The sequence below is a fragment of the Sciurus vulgaris genome (genome assembly GCF_902686455.1).
Source record: "Sciurus vulgaris genome assembly, chromosome: 8".
Lineage (NCBI taxonomy): Eukaryota > Metazoa > Chordata > Mammalia > Rodentia > Sciuridae > Sciurus > Sciurus vulgaris.
Window position 1 is genome coordinate 141,503,780 of NC_136468.1, and position 23,918 is coordinate 141,527,697.

The window sequence follows — 23,918 nt, forward strand, 5'->3', positions numbered from 1 at the left end:
ATTTCTTCAGAGGTGTTTCTAGGTGTATTATAATTAACCAACAACAGGGAACTCTCTTTAATTTTCAACTTGTTAACATGAATTTATACTATCAGTACTCAAATTTCTTAAATAGTGTCTAAATTATACTTCCAAGTGATCAGAAATTCCAAATGTACATGATGATCAAATTACTATAAAATAATTTATTGTATATAAAATTGCAGCCAGGCACAGTGGCACACACCTGTAATCTCAGCTACTCAGGAGGCTGAGGCAGGAGGACCACAAGTCCAAGGACATCTTGGATAACTTGACAAGACCTTGTCTCAAAATAAAATCAAAAGGGCTAGGGAGATAGATCAGTGGTAGATTGCTTGCCTAGCATTTGTTAAGGCCCTGTACTGTCAGAAAAAATAAAATGTTTCTGTGCAAATATGCTTTCTGAACACCAGTTTCTTTACCTATAAAATGAAGGTGTGAAATAGTGATCTCTGACACCGAATCTGTTGAAGTTTTTGAACCAAGGGCTGCAAGAAGTAACTTATTTTTATAGTTATTTTTGTGGCCAACACGTCTCTCCTGCTTTAGCAGAAGTTAGATTGATGACGGATTGGTTGAGCTCATTGCCCAGTCTTTTGTATAGGATCTCTATAAGGCACTAAAGGATAGGTGAATGGATGGATTACTGCTGGTTCTGTGAGGGTTTTAGTTTCTTTTATAAAGCTGGTTAAATAAAAAATGATAATCTTGCAGTGTTTCTTTTCCAATAGCCTTGTCTTTATAAAACTATGTAAATGAAATAACATTTGTGAAGCACCGTGTTTTACTTTTCTAAATATGGTTCAAAAATGTAGTTATTTAATCATGATATTCCTACTTGGTAATAATTACCCTCAGTTTATGTGTGCAAAATGTATGGTACAGAGAGGTTAAGGAGCTTACTCAAGTTAGTAAGCAGCAATTAGTCTTTGAGCCAGACAGGGTCGCTCCCGAGTCTGCCCTCTTACCTACCACTTGAACAGAGCCTCTGATAACTCGCTGACCTGGACTTGAGTGGGGTCTAATAGACGCCTGTTGAGATTGGGCAACCTGGGCGAGAATGTAGGCCCACCAGGGTTTTGTCACTATACCAGGCAGTTCACATCTTGGTTGGGGAACCCCAGCCAACTGAGAAAACTGTTCAAGACTCAAGATTAAAGAGATTGGATAGGTAGCATTCACTAGAGAGAAGGACGGAAGCTGGGCTTGTTCTCAGCTGATGGTGGCTTCCACCCACAAATCTTAGCACCTTCACTGGGCTGCCAAGATTCCTTTTGCATCGTCTTCCATTTCTCTCTTGAGGTTCTGATTTTCTAGCATCTGGCTTATGGGTTATTGTGAGGAAGAGGATGTTCAAATCCAGTGAGATAGGGCCTCTGCAGTTCTTGGATTCAGCTTTCCTCAGTCACTCTTGGGGAGCAGCGCTCTTGGGATGCACTGTGACAGCAGTGCTGCACGACCTTAGAGTTGCGTTCCTCCTGAGCACCCAGCTCTTGATTTCAGCTCATCCCCCAGGCTCAGCCAAAGTTCTCAAATTGTGGGCCTCAAATTAGGGACTTGCACCCCCCACTAGATTTTTAAATCATAGAGACATGAGCTCTTAACTTCGACCACCATGGGTACCTAAAGGGTGATGTCAGTGGTAGTGTGTGGCTGGACACAACAGGGAGACCTTATTTCAGGTTAGAATCTTCACAGTTACAGAGAGAGTACCAAGCGACCAAGTGAGTCCTTAAAATGTAAATTATGAGTTCAGAAACAACACATTGACATTCTATAAAGTGTGCATGGAAAGTCAATTCACTGTAGGAGTTAGAATTCAGATTTCTTATTTTGAGAATAGCTATTGTGCATCTTAGGTCAATAAATAAGAGGCAGCAGGGATCAGAAAGTAAATTGATAAGCTAGTGATTCTTCTGTCCTGTTTGCCACAAAATTGCCAGTGTTTTGTCATCCACACTTAGGTTTATGCTAAGGTAGACGTCTTTTATTTTCTCATTTTAGAAATCCTAAACAATATGTTAGGGATGTCTGTGTTTGAGAAATGTTAAGTTGTCTGATTAATGCTAATGACCTAAATACAGTCTTAGAACCAGATTATTAATAAATTCTTACTTAAACTGGTAAATTCTTTTTAAAAGCTATTGCTAAGAAAACTGTATAAATAAGCCCTGCTGTTACAGAGATTCTTCTGGCCTTGTGTTGTCGACAGTGTTTTATTGTCCTGTTAATATTGTCAGTTGTCAAACACATCTGAGGCTGATTACAGCAGGCATAGAGAACTTTCCAGTGCCAGTTTAACAAAGCTTGCACCCCCCTGAACTTCATGCCTCATAGAAGCTAGCATATTCATTGTTGGTCTTTCCATATTATCTTTCTGAGTCCTCAGGTAATCTAAGGTAATTTAACAGATGAGTTAAATTATAATGAATGATCTTTTTGTTGCTATTTATTAGGTCTCGCTGTGTTCAGAGCATTTGCTAGAAACTTTATATACACTTCAGTCCCCCATTTTAATCCTGTAGGCTAGGAACTGTTCCTTTCATTTTATAGATGGAGTACTGAAATGTCCTGGTATAGTCAGTCACTGCAAATCCCAGTTGTTGTGAATCTTAAATATGTCCCCTTTACTGCTACAACAACATTACTCTAATGAATAACTCTCTGGGGGAGGTACTTTTTGAGAAATATTTCCTTCTTTTCTCCTTGTCAAGTTCATCACAGGTTATGTTTCTGTGATATGTAATAAATGTAACACTGGAGATAAGGCATTCATTTACTCATTGAGTAGCTTTCAGTGAGATCTAATATCTTTTACCATTTGCCTTCTTTCATACTATATTTTGATTGAGGATCTCCAGACTGTTGTATAAAAGGCAGTCTGTTAAAGTACAAGGAGAAAATGTTACAACTGTGTCTTCTCCCCCACCCCCCCTTCCTTAAAAATACCAGTTTTTGGCTTGAAGATGTATCCCCTCTACACCCAACATATTTCTTATATAGAATTATTTATTTTATTCTTAGTAATTAATTAAATGACATTGTGTTTACAGTTGCTATTTCTTAGAGTCAATGATATATTGGATTACACGTGGAAGACTAGAAAAATAAATATACAAATATTGGTGGGGTATGCTTGCTTATTTTTAACCAGTCAAAATGTTTTATGTTTTTGGAATTTTTATCTCCCCGGTTAGAACTCTTTGGTCTCCCACCTTAAGTTCCCCGGGTGTACACTTGCTGATACAAGTGCTACCAAGTGTCTCATCTCAGGGCCTAACACTGTGGACTAGACTAGACTTGTCGAGGCAGAGAGTTCACACCTGATGATCTCCAGGGATTTTTTTGGAGCTCTATGTTGCCTTCATACTCATTTTACGCTGTTCAGGTTTCATTTGGCCTTGAACTTACTGGTCGAACTGACTGGGGACACAGCATCATCCTTTGTATTGTTTTGTTCCTATTTATCCTCTAAATTCTCCTGAATTAATATTACTAGACCACTAACCATTTGAACATGGATGGATGCTAATCCTCATACTGTAATGTTTTCTTTCTCATAACTTCTCCTTATCTCTTGTTGTTGATTGCTGATTATGTATCATTAGGTTTCTGATGTCTTAAGAATTCATATTGCCTCTACAATTACTTTATTAACATTAATTATTTTTTCATTCCTTTTGTTAACATTGATAATTTATCTTTCTTTGCTTATATTTTTAAATTTGCACTGCCTTTGTGTTTGTTGAACATGATAGGGTCCAAACACACACACACACACACACACACACACACACACACACACACACACACACACACACACACACACACCCCCCCCCCCCCCCCCCCAGGATAGGGTCAGTTCTTTTACTAAAACTCCAGAAGATTAAGTAAGCAGGACCCTGGCTTGCCATTGGTGGTGAGGTGGCAGCCGCAGGAGGGGCTGCAGGAAACGGTGCACGCCCTCTGTTGGTACCTGGTAGAGTTGCCACTCTTTTGCTCTAGAGGTTTTTCTTTTTTATTGCAGAAATATGAAAGTTGAAAATTTGTAAGTAGGGGTGTCTGATATTTTGTCAACGGATGAAACAGTAGGGTTTTGTAAGGAGAGTGCATTTAATTAAATATCATAACATTGTTCATGACTTTAGTGTTATAGCCTCTCAAAAGAAACTGTGTGCCCCCCCATTTCCCTTTTCTAAGAGTCACATGCTTTTCACTGTAGCTATCCCCTCGATCTCACTTATGTAGAAGAGAGTGGAAATGGATGTGTGTAACTGACTCCGACTCGAGGCAGTTCTTCAGACGTGCACATGCTCTTTAGCCACGTTTCCCCTCCTTGTGCATCTACGCTTGCATTATGCAGTCTTGTGCTTATGGAGCAGCTTCTCCCACGTGGAGAGTGCTCTGCTCGAGCAGAAGAACCTCCACCCATGCACTGCGCTCTTTCCTGCCTTTGTCCAGCGCTGCACTAGAGCAGCTGTCATTGTTTCCCACGGTTCTGTTTTTCCTCCAAAACTGCCTGTGGCAATTTGTACTCATACTTTATTACCCAAGGGTTTTGCGAGCAATAAAATAATGTATCTGACTACTTAATGGCCTAATGTGATTCCCTTTTCAGAGGAGCAGCAAAGTAGAAGACTCCTTTCGCTTTTCCTCTTCGCTGACCATGCAATATCAGGCCTGTTGGGACACGTTTTTTGATGTGCTGCCAGAATGCAAGGAGAGTCTACTGTATTGTAATTGTGTTTTCTTTGGATTCTTATAAACTGGTTAAAAGGAAAGCTCAGCTTATGGTCAGAAATAATGACATGTACTCTTACCTGATAGGGAAATTTATTAATGTGTGTCTTATATTTAACATAAAATTTGAGCTATATTTTCAGGTCATATTGTAAAAAATCAATATGATATTGTGTTGGTGAAAGTTAAGTAGTAAATGCTTCTTTCTTGCCATCCATGATTATATTCAGTAATATATAAGCATATATTTAAGAGGCTACTGTATATTAATCTATTCTAAGACTTCTGTATGTATAGATAACACACCTTTTTTTTTTTTTTTTGGCAGTACTGGGAATTGAACCCAGGATCTTGCACATTCTGTAAGCAAGTGTTTTACCACTGAGCCACTCCCAACCCCATACAGTATTCTTTAAATTTTTCGTTGTAGATGGATACAGTACCTTTATTTTATGTGGTGCAGGGGATCGAACCCAGTGCCTCACATGTGGTAGGCAAGTGCTCTACCACTGAGTCATGACCCCAGCCCTACAATATTCTTAAGGAGCCTGTGAGACTGTACACATGGTGCTGGATGCTAGTGATGGAGCAGTGGACAGGACTGATGTGGCCCTGCCCTCACACCATTTCTAGTTGACTGGCACTCTGTAGTGTGGAGATTGGCCACATGTTGGTATGAAGCATCTCAGTGCTACACCAGTGTCAGATGGAAGAACTGTAAGATAGGAACCTGTTCTTTTGGCAGCTTAATACTGCAGAAGTCTCAGTTGCTTTGTTGTGACTTCCTTGCCTTCCTTCCCCAGAGCAGTCCTGTTAGTATAGGAGACCCTGGGGTCGCCCTTGCCTGTCTGAGGCATCACCTAAGCTGCTGCTGGCGCCTCTTGCTTCCCCTGGCGTGCTTTCTTCCCTGGGACACCAGAATTCCAAATTGTTAAGGAACAAAGAAGCTTAATCAAATTAACCTCTATCCATGAGAAATAAGCCCCACTGTTACGTGTTAGTGTTAGTAATATAGTACCACAACAGTTAATGGCACCAAGTGCATAGCAGAATTGTAAAGCTGTATATTTTGGCTGAAAAAAAGTTTCTTTTTTTTTGAAGATGGTAGTGATTGAAAAAGGTTTAGTTTTAGGTCCTGTGATGGATGACTGTGTGGGTCAGTGAGAGTCAGTTTTGGAGGTACATGAGACTAGATTATTTGTATTCAGAGGAATCAGTGGTTTAGATAACCCCAGCAATGCTGAACTAAAATGACTTTCCTTTTTTTCCTTGCTCAAGACACTCGTGTAGGGGTTGATGATACTGGCCAGCACAGACCTTGGTCTCATGGGTGGAACTAGCTGGGGAAAGAAGACACAAGCACTCTAAAGTGTGTAATATCAGACAGCAAGATGCTGTCCTAAGGGGCTGGGGGAGTGACAGAGAAGTGCTCCAAGTTCATGGGGGGCTGAGATTCTTCAGGGCTCCTGTGGAGCCTCCGGGAACACTCTTGAACTTACTTTAAGGAATCAAGTAGACCAAAGGGAGGAGGCACCAGTATTTTGGAAGAGGGTGAGTAGCAGAAGCACCAAAGTAACTCTTATGGGACATGCTGTGTGCAGATTTGATGGAATTACAGAAAGCACTTTCAGACAGGGACATGAGAGTTCCGGAACTCCATGCAGCGTGCAGGTCTGTGAGACCCTTGGGGTGTAAACAGCCTTCACTGGGGGGGGGGGGGGGGGGGGGTCTGTCTGGGGTTTTCCCCTTTCCTTTTAAAAGAAATATATTGGGACACTAGGTAAAATTTTCCATGAAGGAAGATAGTATTGCTCAGAAGAATTTGAAAACCAATGGAAGAGAGTTGATTTTGTTGATTTTGATACTTTCTAATTTGGATTTTGGAGTGAACTCTTCTTTCTGATATACTTATTTACATTGTTAGATTTAAAATCCTTTCCTAAACTTACATGAAGTAATTTGGGATGTGTCCGGAAGAACAGATGCTTTTCGTTCTGATTTGTAGCAAAGCTATGACTAATTTTAGTAATGACTGTGTTCTGAGCATGACCTCTTATTTTATGTTGGTGTCTCTGTGAGGTAGGCATTATTGTGTATATTTTAAAGCATTGGAAACTAAAACACAGAGGGGCTGGGCATGTGGCTCAGTAGTAGAGCATTTTTCCTGGTAGGTGCAAGGTCATGGGTTCAGTCTCCAGCCCCACTGAAGGGGGGGCGGTGTGTGGGGAGAGAAAGAGGGATAAAGGGGGAGGGGAAGGAGAGGGAGAAAGAAAGAAAACGGAAATACAGAGAGGTTAATTGACTTAAGGCAGCTAATGATGAATAAGATGTAAACTCAGGTCTTCCTAATTACTTGACCCTCCAACATTGCCTTTCTTAATACAGAGCAATTGAGAATTTATTGTACAGCCAAAAGTTAAAATAGAAATGCTAGAAGACATTTTAAAATGAACAACAAAGAAGCACCTGGATTATTATCTGTGTGGACAGTTTTATAAGACAGAACTTAAAAGCCAGAACAGTTAGTGAAAGTTCAAATTTGCAAATAAATGAGGCTTAAGACTTGGGAAAAAAAAGTTAAATCTTGGTCCATTTAAGTAGCTTTAAAATTACTTAGAATTTTATAAATTATACATGAAAAAGTAATTATAGTCTTACCAAATGAATTTCCCGAGAACTGTGTAGAAGCATTTGGGTTAACGTTCAGCCTGCTTATGGATGTGAGCTGAGGCTTGGGGATACCAGGAGAAGGCAGGAGACAGAGGATACAAGGAAATACAAATGCCCGTAATGTATGAATTCCATAACAGTATGAAATTCCAGTTCTTCTTTTAAAAGTGGTGCCATGGTTTTGTGTCACAGTTTTCTGCTCTTCTCCTTGCTTATATTTATCTTCAGTGAACGAAGGAATTCTGCGGAAGTCAAAGCTCCATAAGGCAAGTATTGTGTGCGGGGGAAGGGAAGGAATGGCTGGATTTAGAATTCCCTTTCCCAGTGCAGTCTAATATTATTAATACATGGTCAAATTATTAAATTGTTGGTGTATCTACTACAGCTTTTTGATGTTTTTACTAGTACATTATTAGTTATATGTAATATTGGGTTCATTTTGATTACTCATACGTGCCTGGAATATAATTTGCTCCATTGCAATCCCCACTACTTCTACTTTCCCTCCTTTCCTCCCTCCCTCCCTCCTTCTGCTCACGTTACTTTACTGATCTTTTTTCTATTTGTTGTTTTTTATGTTGGTGCTTTATAAATACACTAAAGGTGGAATTTACTGTGGCATATTCCTATATATGCATAGAATGATTTGATCAGTTTTATTGGGTAATTCTTCCCTCCCGCTCCCTCAATCCCCTTCCTTTAGTCCACTGATCTTCCTTCTGGGATTCATGGGATTCTCCTGACCACTTTTAATTTCCTTATTTCTCTCTAGATTCCAAATGAGAGAAGGCATTTAACCTTTGACTTTCTGAGTCTGGTTTATTTCACTTAGCATGATGATATTCTCTATCTCCAGCCATTTACCAGCACATGCCATAATTTCACTTTTTCTTTTTGACTGAGTAAAACTCCATTGTGTGTATATAGCCCATTTTCTTTGTCCATTTGTCTGTTGATGGGGACCTGAAGTGATTCCATAAGTTGGCTGAGTGAATTGCATAGCTGTAAACATTGATACACATGTGTTATTGTAATATGCTGATTTTAGTTCTGTTAGATAAATGCCACAGGGCGGGACAGCTGGTCATATGATGATTTTCTTCCTAGTCTTCTGTGAAATCTCCATACTGTTTTCCAAAGTGGTTGCAGTCCCACTGACAATGTATGAGTGTACTGTTTTCCCCACATCCTCACCAGCGTTTATTTTTATTTGTATTCTTGGTCATTGTTATTCTTAACTAGAGTGAGTTGAAGTCTCAGTGTAGTTTTGATTTACATTTTCTTGCGTCATACTCGTTTCCTTTGCTGTGCAGAAGCTTTTTGATTCGATGCCATTTCATTTATTAACTCTTGGGGCATTATTTCCTGAACTTTAAGGGTTTTATTGAGAGAGAGTCATTGACTGTGCCTATATGCTAGAGTGTTGACCCTTGTTTTCTTCTCCGAGTTGCATAGTTTCTGAACTAATTCCTAAGTCTTTGATCCATTTTCGAGTTGATTTTTGTGTAGGGTAAGAGATAGCTAGTCTTATTCTACATATAGATAACAAGTTTTCCCAGCGCCATTTGTTAAAAGCCTGTTTTTTCTCCAGAGTTCGGTTTTGACACCTTTGTCAAAGATCAGATGGGTGTTATCTGTGGGTTTGTCTTCTGTGCTGTACCATTGGTCTGTGTCTGGTTTTATGCCAGTACCATGCAATTTCTGTTACTGTAGCTGTGTAGCATAATTTGAAGTCAGGTATTGTGATGCCTCCAGCATCAGTTTTTTGGCTTAGAATTGCTTTGATTATTGCAGGTTTTTTAAATTCTTCCATATGAACTTTAAGACTTTTGTTTGTTCTATAAAGAATGTCATTGGTATTTTGATGCTTTTGGTAGTATGGCCATGTTGACAATGTTAACTCTGCCTATCCAAAAACATGGAGGGCTTTCCATTTTCTAGGTCTAATTCAGTTTTCTTTCTGCAGTGTTCTGTAGTTTTTACAATAGAGGTCGTTCACCTCCTTGGTTAGACTTATTCCCAAGGTGTGGTTTTTATTGTTTGTTTGTTTGTTTGTTTTTGGGGTTATTATGAATGGAGTGGTTTTTCTGATTCATTTCTCAGATGATTTATTATTGGAGTGTAGGAAGGCTCTTGATTTTGTGTGTCAATCTTATATACTGCTACTTTGTTGAATTTATTTATTAGCTCTAGAAATCTTCTGGGGGAGTATTTTTGGGTCTTATATATACATATAGGATCATGTCATCAGCAGAAATAATTTGACATCTTCTTTTCCTATTCGTATCCCTTTAATTTTCTTCTCTTGCCTGATTACTATGGCTAGAGTTTCAAGAACAATGTAAAATAAGAGTGTGAGAGTGAATTTCCTTGTTTTGTTTCCAGTTAAACCATTGCTTTTCATATCCCAGGAGGCCTTGATTCTCTAATTTTTAATACCAAGTAAATGTATTTAACACAAAGTAGTACTTCTTCTGGCCACCTAATCCTGACTGGAGAAAACAAATATACCTGATCATTGTGTTTCTACGTTTTAATTAAATTTTGAAAATTAACTTTGTTTTTTCTTTAAAAAAATTGAGGCTTATTAGAAGTTTGCCTCATTGGTTTAGAGCTGGCAGCCAGCTCAGATCCTTTCAGTGATCCAGAAAATGCTTCAAGTCCAGAGAGGAGCAAGGTTGGCCTGGACAGTGTCCTGGTATCTTCCAGGAGGAGACTCACGCTTGGTGTGTGTTCGTCTCACATTGTGTCCGTTTCATTTGTTGAACTGCATACTGGGACTTCAGCATTGAAAGGCCTTTTACCTTGCACTTGAGAAAACATAAAGGCTTTCTAAGCATTTGGTTTAAAGATATAATTATGACAATGATTTGTATTTATTTCTTCTGCATTTAAAATTTTAGTATGTAAAAACTAATAAGTGTGTGAATCAGTTTTAAAATATAATTTAATGCCTTTTTCTTACTGCCTCCTTTATGTTTTTTGCTTCTCAAGTCAAGTGTTTTTTATACCATTCCAGTCTTAATTAAATATCATGTATTTTATTCTGTAAACACTTTTAAAAAAATAAGATCCACTCTCTAGAATGGTTTTGGGGAGGGCATTTTTGTGAAATCAAGCTTAAGCAGATTTGGCCTACAAATTGTTAACCTTTATTCTCTTAAATCTATTTATTTGTATTCATTTTTATTTGTTCCTTTTAGATATACATGACGGTAGAGTGTATTTTGGCATTGTACATACATGGCGTGTAACTTATCTAATTAGGATCCCATTCTTGTGGTTGTACTTGACATGGAGTTTCACTGGTCATGTAGTCATATAAGAACATAGGAGAGTTATGTATGATTTATTCTATGGTCTTTCCTATTCCCATCCTCCCTCCATTTCCTTCATCCACCTCTGTCTAATCCATGGAACTTCTATCCCCTGCCCTTATTGTGTGTTAGCATCTGCATATCAGAGAGAATATTTGGCCTTAGGTTTTTTTTGAGATTGACCCCTTTCACTTAGCATGATAGTCTTCAGATCCATCTGTTTACCAGTAAAAGTCATAGTCAGTTTTTTTTTAATGGCTGAAAAATATTATATTGTGTATATATATATATATATATATATATATATATATATACACACCACATTTTCTTAATCCATTCATCTGTAGAAGGGCACCTAGTTTGGGAGGTGGTGTTAAAAAACCTAAAATGTCACAGGAGTTGGGGAGGAGGGATTTGATAATATGGTACGATTTGAGAATATAACTGCTAAATGTGGAAGTCCCTAAAGCACGGTCCACTCTACTATGCTGTCACTGTTTTAGTTGACTAGAGTATTTATAATTCAGTAGTCTCTGCTAAATGGTGTTCTCTCTTTAGGAACTTAATTTTTTTAAATACTTTTATTTTATTTATTTTTATGTGGCGTTGAGGATTAAATCCAGTGCCTCTGAGCTACAACCCTGGCCCTCTTGAGGAACTTTAAGATTAGCTACTTATCTCTGAAAGAAAGCTTACCCATCACATCATTTGATGATCTTCACAAGAAAATGTTGGAAGGTCACATGGATGGTCTAGGAGATAGTAGATTAATGTATGATCCATTTCTTTTCCATTGTAGATAAAAATGATAAAGTGAAAAGTCTGGTTGCCAGTTTATACTAGAGTGTAAACTTTTTTTTAATACTTGGATAACCCAACATTTATTTTAATTTTTGTATGTAAACGGACTTACTTGTTACAGACTCACCAGTATAGTAATCATACTGTCTTACACTCCAGAATGTATGTGGGGAAAGTATTATTTCTGAGTTTTAGAAGTTCAGCATTACTTTGGTTGAGATAAACAAATGAAGGCTTTTTTTCTTTGTGTCCTTGTTTACTATATAAAATGGGAAGTTAGATCAGCTGGAGACAAATGTGTATATCAAATGAAGTGTCAGCCCCTTGTGTCCCTATTCCCCATTGGTCATTGAACCTCAAGCTTGCTAGGCAAGTGCTTTCCATTGAACTATATCCCCAGACCTAGAACAGCAAATCTTAACATCCTGATTTTCAGTCTGATGCATTTCATTTAGAACTTGCTAAATAAGTAACAATTGTCACTTTGCAGATAGGTTTACTAGCAGATTCCTTTTCTTGGTCAGGAACAAAATATCTTTCATATCTTTTGGTTGGCTATAGTTGAATCCTTCTAGTAATTTAAAAGATTAAAACTTGTTATATGGTTATGTGTCTTTACATAAACAGGTAAATTAAGAGAAGTAAATGAATTTTTTGTTGTTAGAATCATGGACTCAAGTATGAAGCTATCTCAGTATATAAGGTATTATACCTAACATTTAAAATGAAATAATACATTTTAATGAATTGAATCCTTTTGATAAATAATACTAGATAGCTCAATAATTTAAAATAAGGCTTAAAATTTACTTTTATAATGACTAGAACTTAAAATCTCTAATCCTCTGTCCTACATTTAGGTATTTTAAAAACCAAGTATTTTCTTTTTGCAAATTCAGGCATGTGTTTGACCTCTAAGAATCACCTTTATTAGTTAAAGTAAATGATCCATATTTTGCCAGATTGATGTAAAAGTATTGAAATTGACCTGAGGGCTGTTTGCATGTGTAAACTGTTTCCAAGACCGTAACAAAGACTGTTAGTCTGAGTTTGGAATAGCCTAGTATTATCCAGTAGAAGAGGAATCACATTTCGTAAACAAAATGCCACATCTTCGTTTATGAGACCACTATCTAGAAGGTTCTTCCTAGAACCCATGTGCTGATGACAGTGTGTTGTAGTATCAGTTGGTCAGTTGGTACCCAACTGTAGATGTCATGTGGATACTGAACCAACCACGTAGCACTACCCCTAAGTGATAGGACAGGTAGCGCTTTAGAGTTCTGATTCTGGAGATTGGGCATCCCTGCTCAGGGTCCCTGCTATTGTCTTTGTCATTCTTCTTGTATTTTTTAGGTGGACTCTGCCTCAGGCTGTTCCAGGAGTGTTATCAGTTGTGATCTCTTTGGGTTTCTTGTCTGCCCGTAGGGTTTTATTTTATGGCATGTGTGTTTCAGCAACGTGGAGTAATGTACCACAACTGTTCCTTTGGCTGTTAGGCGACTTCATTCTCTGTTAAATGATTCTATTGCCTTTCTCCAGGGGTTTTGTTGCTCATTGCTTTTGATTCTGACTTAGTTTTAAACAGTTATGTGTTTTTTAAATCTGGGGAGGGAAAAAGATAAAGTTTTATTCCTTTACCAGAACTATTTTGACTCTCTATATCGGTTCTGGAGAAAATAATAGTAAACAAGTATACATAAGTAACTGCAGTGTCTTCCAGGAGACTTAGTAAATCCACTGAGTTAGAAAGACAAATTAAAGAGGTCTGTTAAGTTTTAAAGAAGGAAGTAAAGATCACAAACCAAAGCAAAAATTTATCCTTTATCTCTAGTAATTTATTTCTCTGGGATCATTAAGAATAATGTGAATTAGTGCCCAAGATAGTAATTTCTGTCCTATAATTGTACATTCATTCAAGATAAGATAAAAAGTAATTTCTTAAAGAATCTTAGTGAAGTTGACTCTCATACTCTTCTCATTGCTACTTGAAGAATTCAAAGGAAGCAAATATAGCTGTATTTTGAGTTTATCATCACCAGCACTAGGAGAGGCTGATTCTGACACCTAATGGTGACTTAATTAAGGTCCCACAAATGTAGGTAGGCATTATAAATAAAGAAACTTTATTTATAAATCAGATAGGAAATGTATGCACTTTTAGGTGTCAAAAACCTCTTTAGTCACTGTGGTGTACTAAAACCAGTTTATAGTTACGTCTTTGTCAGAAACCTCAGAGCTGTCCAGCTATGCTTGCTTACCTGTTTTCATGCCTTTTTTTACCCTAGAAAACCTGGAAAATGTAGCTTCTTTCCCCCCAGATTCAGTTCCTTTGGACTTTTATCTCATATTCAGAATACTACCGCCGCTACATCATCATGATTATTAGTATGACCATGACCACGACCATGACCATTGTAGCCCGGTGTACCTCGTGCTGAGTACTCATATGTGTTAATGGATTTAAACCAAATAATAATTTCTGCTCAAAATCTAACATGTTCCATTTTACTCATTTTATAGCTTAGGGTAAAAATCAGTCATTTATATAAGGACATATATTTCGTTAGTGAAATAGCCAGATCTCAAATTTGAGTATGATTTTAACACCTTTCTATGTAATTGCTATATTTTATTGCTTCTAATACCCCACAAGGTGTTGCATATTGTGGTCAGTGTCCTCACCTAATAAACTTACCTTTGGGCTACAAGCAACTCACTAAATTGTCCATAAAATCTTTGTTTTTAATCCTTTGTCACTTATTTACCATGATTGTCTACTTGTGGAGCACTTGATTGTCACCTCAGGTATTTAATGAGACTTATTAAAGTTAATAAATTAGTACATTTTGGAGTTGCCATGGCATTTACTAAAGGCCATCTCAGCTATAAAACTCATTACTTTGTGATTCTTTCATTGTAAGGATCACCCAGAAACATTGTTAAAATACTATTCTTCACAGAAGGTAAGATTTTCCATCTCAAAAAATAATTTTTTTCATGAACAAGATTGAGCTCTGCAGACATTATTTATAAATTTACATGTTAATGTGCTTATTCTTTTAGTGTCATGTATTTCATTTATGCTACTTGCAATGGGTTTTCTGAAATACCTCATCCTATTGAAATAATTTAAAATTTTTTATTGAAACATGTATGTAAGGTATGTTAGAACATTATTACTGTTTGGCTCCATCCACTTACATAATGTGAACCACCCCGTGTCTAGCACTCAGATCAAGAATGGAACATCATCTTCCGAGAATTTCCCTTTGTGCCTTCTGCCATTGCCTCCCCTCAAAGGGGACACTATTGCAGTAACACAACATTAGTAATTAGTCAATTTTATATGCTTTTGAACCTTATTTAGGTGGGATCCTATAGTTTATTCTGTTCTGTGTCTGACTGCTTTTGCTCATCATTTTATTTAAAGAATTTCATCCATGTTTTATGCAATTGCAGCTTGTTCAGGCTTACTGCTGTATAATCTGTTGCATGAAAATACCACAGTTATTTTATGTATTCTATTGGTTGATGTTTGTTTATACTTTGCAGCTAAAATAAATAATTCTTTTAAGAACATCTTTGTAAATATTTTTGATTGGTTCTCTACCTAGGTGTAGAATTTTGAGTCATAGAGTAGTAGACACATGTTCAGCTTTAATAAATACTGCCAAATAGCCTTCCAATGTGACTGTACCAAATTAGACTACTAGTAACAGTGTATGGAAGTTTTGTTGTTCTTCATTCATGTCAGGTCTTTAATCGCCTGTTTTATTGTCACCATTCTGGTGCCTAGGAGCATTTCACTGATAGGTTGTATCACTTTAAAATGCTTTTAACTTGACTATAGGAAACATTGTAGATTTTGATGTCATACTGTTAATGTTTATATGGAAGATATTCTTTTCTCATTATGCTTGAAAATTAGGGTACCATAGAGCCATGTATAAAATAGAAGTGACAAGACTGACAGCATACCCAGAAGCATCCCCCTCCAGGGTTTCTGAAGACCATGTATTCTGATAGGGTGCTGTGGTTTTCCTAAGAGTCCTCCAGAGTTCCATGAGGTTTAATGGCCTGTTATTGGGAGGTGGTGGAGACTTTCAGAGACGGGGCCTGGTAGGAGGAAGTTAGGTCACTGGGGAGGTGACCTTGAAAGGATATTGGGCCCTTGGCCTCTTTACATCTTTTTCCTTCCCAGTTACCGTGAGGTAAATAGTCCTCCTCCACCACATGTTCTTGTCTGGATACTGTGCCACTGGAGGCCCAAAGCTACTGGGCCAAGTCACTGTGGATTGGAACTTTTGAAACCCTGGGTCAAAATAAACCTTTCCTCTTATGAAGGTGGTTTATTTCAAGTAATTGTTGTAGTAATGTAAAGCGGACTAATGTAGGATGTGCAGGTCAAGTGGTAGGGGATACTGGATAGCTTCTGCTGATTGTTATTTGGTTATCTTTTTAGTTTTTATCATGAATGTGACTTTGATTTTATTGATTTTTATTGAGGTGTTGCACACATAAAACCAAGGGAAAGGTAGTTCAAGTGATTTCTGGGATATAGTATTTTCTGGAGTAGGATTTGGTTACCAGTCTAGAGTGGCAAAAACTATAGCAAGAAATGAGGATAAAATGCTTAGACCCAAGACTCTGTGTGCGTAAATGGTTGTTAAACTCTTTTAGTGGTAGAACTCTTGTTTCAAATGCAATCTTTGGCAGAATCCCATTTGCATAGAAGTCGAGTGGAAAGGTGAGGATGGGAAGCCTTCCTATGGTGGACTGCGGCGCATTGCTGGGTAACCCTTGAGCTCCTGGCATACAGTGGGCAAACAGCCCTTCTAATATGAAAGAAGACGTGAATATGATGAAGCCCTGGGCTGTGGACCAAAGATGAGTTTTTGGTTCTGAGGTCTGTCTTTGCCTCTGGGCCTGGGGAAGTCATTTAACTCCTCAAGTCGGTGTTGACATCTTCCCCCCCCCCCCCATATTTTTATTGGTGTGTTATAGTTGTTCATAATGCTGGGTTTGTTGTTACATATTTGTATAATGATATAATTTCACCAGTATCATTCCCCAGTATTTCCTCTTTCCCTTCCCTCCTTCCTTCCCTGTTAACATCATTGTTTTTTAAAAATTTGTTCTAATTAGTTATACACGACAGTAGAGTGCACTTTGACACATCATACATAAATGGAGTATAACTTCTCATTCTTGTGGTTGTACATGATGTGGAATCACACTGATCGTGTAGTCATGTATGTACATAGCGTAATAATATCCGATTCATTCTACTGTGTTGTCATCTCGAGTGTGAACGCTAATGTATCTCTGGTCAGCTTTGAGGAGGAAAAAGAGCTACAGTGGATCCGATGTAAGGTGAAAGCCCTTTGCCAGTAGTTATTGAAAATAACTGGTTTTATTATGCCATTTCAGTTCACGTTATAAAGTTCAGTGCTTTGGGAGTGTATGATCTTTTGTCAGACAAGTTGGGTTTAAAACATGTCGCTGTCCCTTACAGGCTAGGTGACAGTGGATGGCAAGCAAGTTACTTCAATTCTGTCTTTATTTCTTATTACACCAAAGTAGGGTTATGATATAATGCCTAACTTGGAGTTACTGTGAAAATTTAAGGATATAATGTATTTAAAACACTTAGAATAATGCCCGACACAGGAAACAGTCAATAAATATATTTCCTTTCCTGGAATATTAGTATTTCCTTTCCTTACATTACTGGAATTCTGAAAATCCTTCAGGCTCAACTTTAGTTCTAATCTTACCACAAAGTCTCTTCATTTTCATAGCCAGAATAGTCTTCCTAAATTTTATAGAAACATAAATTTTTATTCTGACTTTTACCTGTACCTTCTTTTATACTTGTCTCTGTTCATATTTTATATGTTCCTCTAGAGAGCCCTTAAAGATAGGCATTATGCATTGCTCCTGTTTTTAGGTCCCTAATCATGAACATTTTTCCAAGAAGGTAGAAGCCACCCAATAAAAGGGAAGTTTGCTTGGAAGGCTGAGGCAGGAGAATCACAAGTACAAAGCCAGCCTCAGCAACTTGATGAGACCCTGTCTCAAAATAAAAGGGCTGAGGATGTGACTCAGTGGGTAAGCACCCCTGGGTTCAATCCCTGGTACGGGGGTGGGGGGTGAATGATGCTTTCTGGCCTTTTTCCTCACAAAGATCTCAGTGGGGCACACACAACGCGAACGCGCGCTGCGCAGGCGCGGGGAGAGCAGCTGTGCGGGCATGGCGGGGGACACTGTAGTGGGCTCTTTCCGGGGTGTGGCGGTGGCTGACGGAGAGGAGAGTAGATAGCGAGGATGAAGGCTGGCAGATCGGGTACCTTGACCCAGCCTCCCAGAAATTAAAAAGGCCGTTGCCTACAGAAGAAAAGAATGAAACGTTTAAGAAGGCATTGACCACTTGAGATACTTCCTTAGTGGAGGAGCTCCTGGATTCTGGCATTAGTGTACATTCCAGCTTTCGATATGGATGGGCCCCTCTGATGTATGCTGCTAGCATTGCCAATGTAGAGATGGTTCAGCTCCTTTTGGACAGAGGTGCTAATGCAAGATTTGATAAGGCTAAGCAGCCTGTTTTGATGACCGCATGTTCTGCTTGTGGCTCTGAAGAACAGATCTTGAAGTGTGTAGAGCTGCTACTTTCAAGAAATGCTGATCCAAATGTAACTTGTAGGAGACCATTAAGCATGCTGCATGGAATGGCCTCCCGCAGGTGGTTGCTCTCCTGGTTGCACATGGAGCAGAAGTGAATGGCCAGGATGAGAATGGTTATGTTGCTTTAACATGGGCAGCACGTCAAGGTCATAAAAATGTAGTTTTGAAGTTGCTTGAACTTGGAGCTAATAAAATGCTACAAACCAAAGTTGGAAAGATACCAAGTGAGATTGCAAAAAGAAACAAACATCTTGAGTGCTGAGGATTGAACCCAGGGCCTTGTGCTTGTGAGATCTTCATCTTTCTTTCTTTAAATCCATTGGAAGGAAAGGTTCAAGAGCTAACTAAAGAAGAGGCTATTTGTAAACAATTGACAGCAGATTCTAATAAAGGAAAAGATCCCATATTTGGTTCATACACAGCATTTGGGGATCTGGAAATATTTTTTACTGGTCTTGGACTGGAACATATGACAGACTTACTAAAGGAAAGGGCTATAGCTTTAAGACACCTTTTGACCGTGAAAAAAGATGAATTTGCAAAGATGTGAAATAGATTTGCAAAACAGACTTCTTAGAAATAAGAGTTTGGGATTACCAATAAAGATCAGCAGAAAAGTCTGGCTGCTGTTAAAGAACCGGAAGTAGAAGAGATAAATTTTGGAGAGTTACCTGAAGTGGCAAAGTTGGAAATCAGCTGCAAAATGAATGGGAAAATGATGCTACTCATATACCATTAATGGAAGAAGTATCTACATGGAAGAGTAGAATTTTGAAGAGGACAGCTATTACAATATGTGGATTTGGGCTGATTCTTTTCATTTGCAAGCTGAAATTTCAGAGAAAACCCCCTAATATTTGTTTTTAAATTATGTATGTACATCTTATTCAAATCATCCTCATATTGCTTTCAATAACCATCTGTGGTACAATATCATTTTATTCTTTGCCTATAATCCATAGGAAAATTGCGATAATATAAAGCAGAGAATTTTTCTTTAGAAAGTGATTTTTCAATTTGAGTTGTAAATGTAGTCTATTATATTTTGTTAATTTTGATCAAGCAGTAAATTATATCTAATCATTTAGTTTGAACATTCAACTAAATCACATTCAAAATAAAAGTTTCATCTAATATTCTTTTATTTTAAAGTCTGTTCATCATAGATAATCTTAGAGACTTTGTAAAGAATTCATAATTCATTAGTTCTTATTTACCCCTTCTATTACTACAAAATAAGGACTTTTGCTGCATTTTTTGAGTTATATTTTTAGGAAATTATTGATTTTTGAAAACATTTCATAAAATGCAAAGGACGAAGGTAGAATGTAAAAGTTTATAATTGTGGATTAAATACATAGGAAAAATATTCCAGATGTAAAATACAAAAGCAGAAAATCAGAATAGTGTGAAAAGCATAAAGTACATTAGAATTTTCCATGTAAAGTATTTCTGAAATATAACCGAACATAGGTATAACATTCTGAGGGATATTCTGAAAGTGGAATTTGACAAAAATTTTTACACATGTAAAACAAGATTTATTTTATCATAATCAAAATATTGATATTCAGATTTTTAAAATGAAGAGAATAAAAGAAACAGTCCCCCCCCCCCAAAAAAAAAAAAATCTCAGTGGTCTTTTTTCTTCTTTTTTCTTTTTGGGTGGTTATGAGGATGGATCTCAGGCCTCATGTGAACCAGGCAAATGAAACTCTACCACTGAATCACATTCTCTTAGTGGATTTTGGAAAATTAATTTCTACAGCATAGTTCAGTAAAATATTTCAGCAATTTTCCCATTAGTTAATGTCATTAGGCTCTATATCCTCCAGATCCAAACAGATTCCTAAAGGCAAAATTGAATTTTCAGCCTAGTGAAAGACCCATTTAAATAAAATATTTGACCTAGCGACAGTTTTTCTTTTCCATTGTATTTCCTAAATGAATTTCATCATCCATCTAATCTGACCTTTTTGTTTCTCTGTTCTTTGTGTCAGATCATTTCTTTGAACTGCAAAGAACAGGTTACTCTTGACTTTTAATTTTAATCCTTGCCTTCTGATACCTCCTTCCTATTGTGCAAATCTTTAACCACAAGAAGCTGTTTCTTAGCATTGCGCAGCCTTATAAACTTCAGAAGCTTAGTTAAGCTCACAATAAATATTAGACCCCAACACCATAAAACTGCTTGGTTACCACTGTTGCTAACAAAGGGGCCTAGCTAGGCTTTGATTGTGACTTTTTGGCAAGTGATTTCTTTTCATACACATTTCTTTAAATATGGAAAATATGACTGTTCATCTTATTCCTTGACTTCATTTGATTGGTTTCTCAGGTGGTTGTCCCTTTTCATGTTCTTCTTCATGGTTATATTTCATTGCTGTTTGCATGTGATGCTCTAGCCAACTTTTGCTTCTCAGCAGTAATATCTAGGCTAATTAGAATTGATTTTTTAATTATGATTTTTAAGAGACTACATAGCATACTTAACTCTCCTTATGGGGAGAGTAAAACTGTTTCTAGTTTTAAAAAAATTATTAAAACTAAATGCTAATTAATTGAATCCAATTATTACATTTTAGTAAATTGTCTCTTGTTAAAATGTTATATAATATTCCTTAATATTGTAATTTTGTGGGAATTGCCTATGATGTAAACTATCCAAATTATCCATTTTGTTATGATTTGACATTTAAAACCTTTGGCTTTCTTATTCATATGTTTTTGTATGTATGTTTTGTGCATAGTTTTGTACAATAGGCACTTTTAAGTATATTGTTTAGCATATGAAAAATAAGCTTATCTGTAGTTTGAAGTTTCTTGAATTATAAACTTAAATAAGTGACACTTGATATCTAACAATGGGGCCTTTTATGTCCATTTAAGAAAAATAAAGAATTACCATCTTCTAAGTAGGGTGTGCTTTTTAATTCAGGGGAGAGGTCTGGTTAATTTTACTGCTTTTGTAGTAGTCAGGTTTGGCTTCCTGCCACTGGTAATTAGAATGTCTCAGTGGTGTTCATTCTTAATTTCACATTCAGTAGATACTTCCAGTTTATAGAGTTTTAGAATTGATAGTCCCCACTCCATGGTATAGTATGCAGATGTATCTAATTAAATTTTGGCGAAATTGTTATTTGAATTTTGAGAAATTTTGCACCTTCCCAGTTATTTTCTATATGCATATACTGTACCAAATTATATAGGGCACCATTATTGGGAAAGCTATGCTATACCTTGGGCCATGAAGGAGTTAATTCATCTCTCAATCATAATTTCAGCTTCCATGGAGTTGTACCCTTAAAAATCTAGTTATGAATAATGGTCTGGGGATTTAAAAAGACGTCTGAAAATACCAGTATAATCAGAAACCTTTCATACTATCAAGTTATTAAGTTGAAGTTTACCACAATATTTGATCTTTTAAAAAACAAATTTTTCTTAACTGCATTAAAAAGGAATGGGTTTCATATATCATATAGTACGTGTGTTTGCTTGTCTGACTTAAAGCAAGTCTGAAATCCTATTTGTATTTTCTATTTTATTTTATTCTATTCTGGTTAATTAAAACCTTGGTTGCAGTTCACTAAATCGATTTCATTACACCATTCAGAAAACCCTTCTGACAGTTTTTGTCCTCAGGTATTTTCCTAATCAATGTTATTTCAGTATCTTCATTTATAGTGGCATATGAGACTTAAGTTTTCAGTTTGCCAGCCTTTCTAAATTGTTTGAATATTTTTGGCAAAATAAGATGTCTGTACATGTTATATTTTTAGGTCTGCATTTTAGCAATGTTTGAACTGCTTGGTTTAAACGTTTGTAAACCTCTAACAGAAAACATTTCTTTAGAAGAATAAATTAAAGGGTTTTCAGTGATTATTATAACAAAAATCAATAACAACAACAAAACCCCATCCTTATTTTTTGTAAAAATCTATTACAATGGCAAAATTTAAATGCTTTCTCTTAAAAAAGTGGGAGGAGCTGATTATAAAAGGGTAGGAAAATTGTACTGAATATTATATAAATTATGTAATACAGTGAAGAAGACTTATTTGTTGTTGGATTTTGGGCTATTAAAAATCTATGAACTTGAAAAATTGAATCATTTGAATTGTAAGCCTTTTGGTTGTGGGAAATATGTTCATCTAAATATGTTTTTTGAGCAGTTACCTCCCCAAGAATTACTTCAAAGCTAAGCCTTTTCCAAAAAAAAGTAGTCACTAATGCCTAAAAATAAAGGCGATTTCAGTTGTGTCTTTGTTTTAATCTAGACTAGAATGCTACTGAAAATAATAACATTCTGTACATAACATGTTAATAATGTAACTAGTTCCAGTCAGCATAGTGCAGAAGAAAATACTGATCTCTGTATGAAAACCAGAGATTTTTGTTTGATATTAAGGCAAAAGCCAAGCTGGTCATTTCGTTCTGCTAAAGTGCAAGTGTCTCGTTTTAGTATGCTTTCTTTGTAGTCAGTACTTATGCAGGGTCTGATACTGAGATATTGACTGTTTCCTTGGGAACAAGATGTAAGTAGAGACCATGCAGCAACCCTAGAATATCATTCTCTTCTCAGTTTTAAAATATGAGAGATCGATTTTAAAAATAAAAATCAGTGTTGGTAATGACTGTTGATGTACGCACTGCCTTTCCTCACCTCTTAACAGCCACTAAAAAGAGATTGCCAGTGAAACGTGGGTAACTTAGCCCATTTTCTTGCCTTTATCCAAAACACATGCATGCACACATGCTCACACATGTCTGCTTTTTTTATGGATATTTTTAAAAACAAAAGTAATTTATATATTAGTTTATTGATGATCAACCGAGGCATGTACCTATATGGTATCATCAAGTGTAGTTGGTTCATCATCCAAATACCCATTTGTGGGTGTTTTCCCTCACATATTCACATTCTAATCTTAAGTTTTTATCACTTTGCTCTTAGCTATTTCACTAGTTTTCAAATATTTGGACTTCCCACTTCTTAACACTGTATCCTCCCCTGTCTTTCCTTTACTTGTCCCCAACATAGTCACATATAGATCTCTTAGACATAGACCTTCATTGCTGCAGTTTCAAATTGTACTGATTGTCTTCTAGAAGCTTAGATTCCCACCATTGTTCAGTGCACTGTGATTTACAGTGTCTTCTCAGGTGCTAACCTACCCCATTTTCAGTTCCTAGAGTGCGGACTACTACCTAGTTCATTCCCCTTTGTAATTAGTAATAGTCATGATTTATTGATTGTTTTCTTCCAAATTTTAGTTCCCAAGTTGTTCAGAGGGATTTTTTTTTTAAACCTAACAGTGAAAGTAATGTGTGTATTTGCAGATACAGCTATCACTTGAGGATTTCCACAGATCCAATAAAAACTAACCTGCATGGAAAACACATTCAGGGGCTGTTTTAGTGAAGCTTCCCTTAACATATTTAATTCCAGTTAGCCTTTTTACACAGTTGAAAGACAACACAAAGGGAAGACAGTACTGGAAACAGGAATACATAGGTTATGCAGTAAGGCTGGGGCAGTAATTCTTGTACAGAGCAAGGCCTGGGCTTTTGTCAGAAGGGCCTTGCTGGAGGGAGGCAAGGAGTGCGACAGAACTGCTGGTGAAGTTCCTGGAGAATTTTCCTGGAAGTTGTTTCCTAAGAGCATTATCACACATCTCT

At 36.9% G+C, this 23,918-nt stretch overlaps 1 protein-coding gene and 1 pseudogene across 5 annotated transcripts in view; both read left to right on the top strand.

The window, feature by feature from the left end:
• The window catches only part of MED13L (mediator complex subunit 13L), a 290,375-nt gene that overhangs the window by 188,907 nt on the left and 77,550 nt on the right, over nucleotides 1-23,918 (top strand). The window lies entirely within an intron of this gene.
• Nucleotides 17,806-18,975, top strand: LOC306668917 (ankyrin repeat, SAM and basic leucine zipper domain-containing protein 1-like; annotated as a pseudogene). The gene is made up of 2 exons: nucleotides 17,806-18,782; nucleotides 18,825-18,975. The product of its transcript is annotated as an ankyrin repeat, SAM and basic leucine zipper domain-containing protein 1-like (transcript).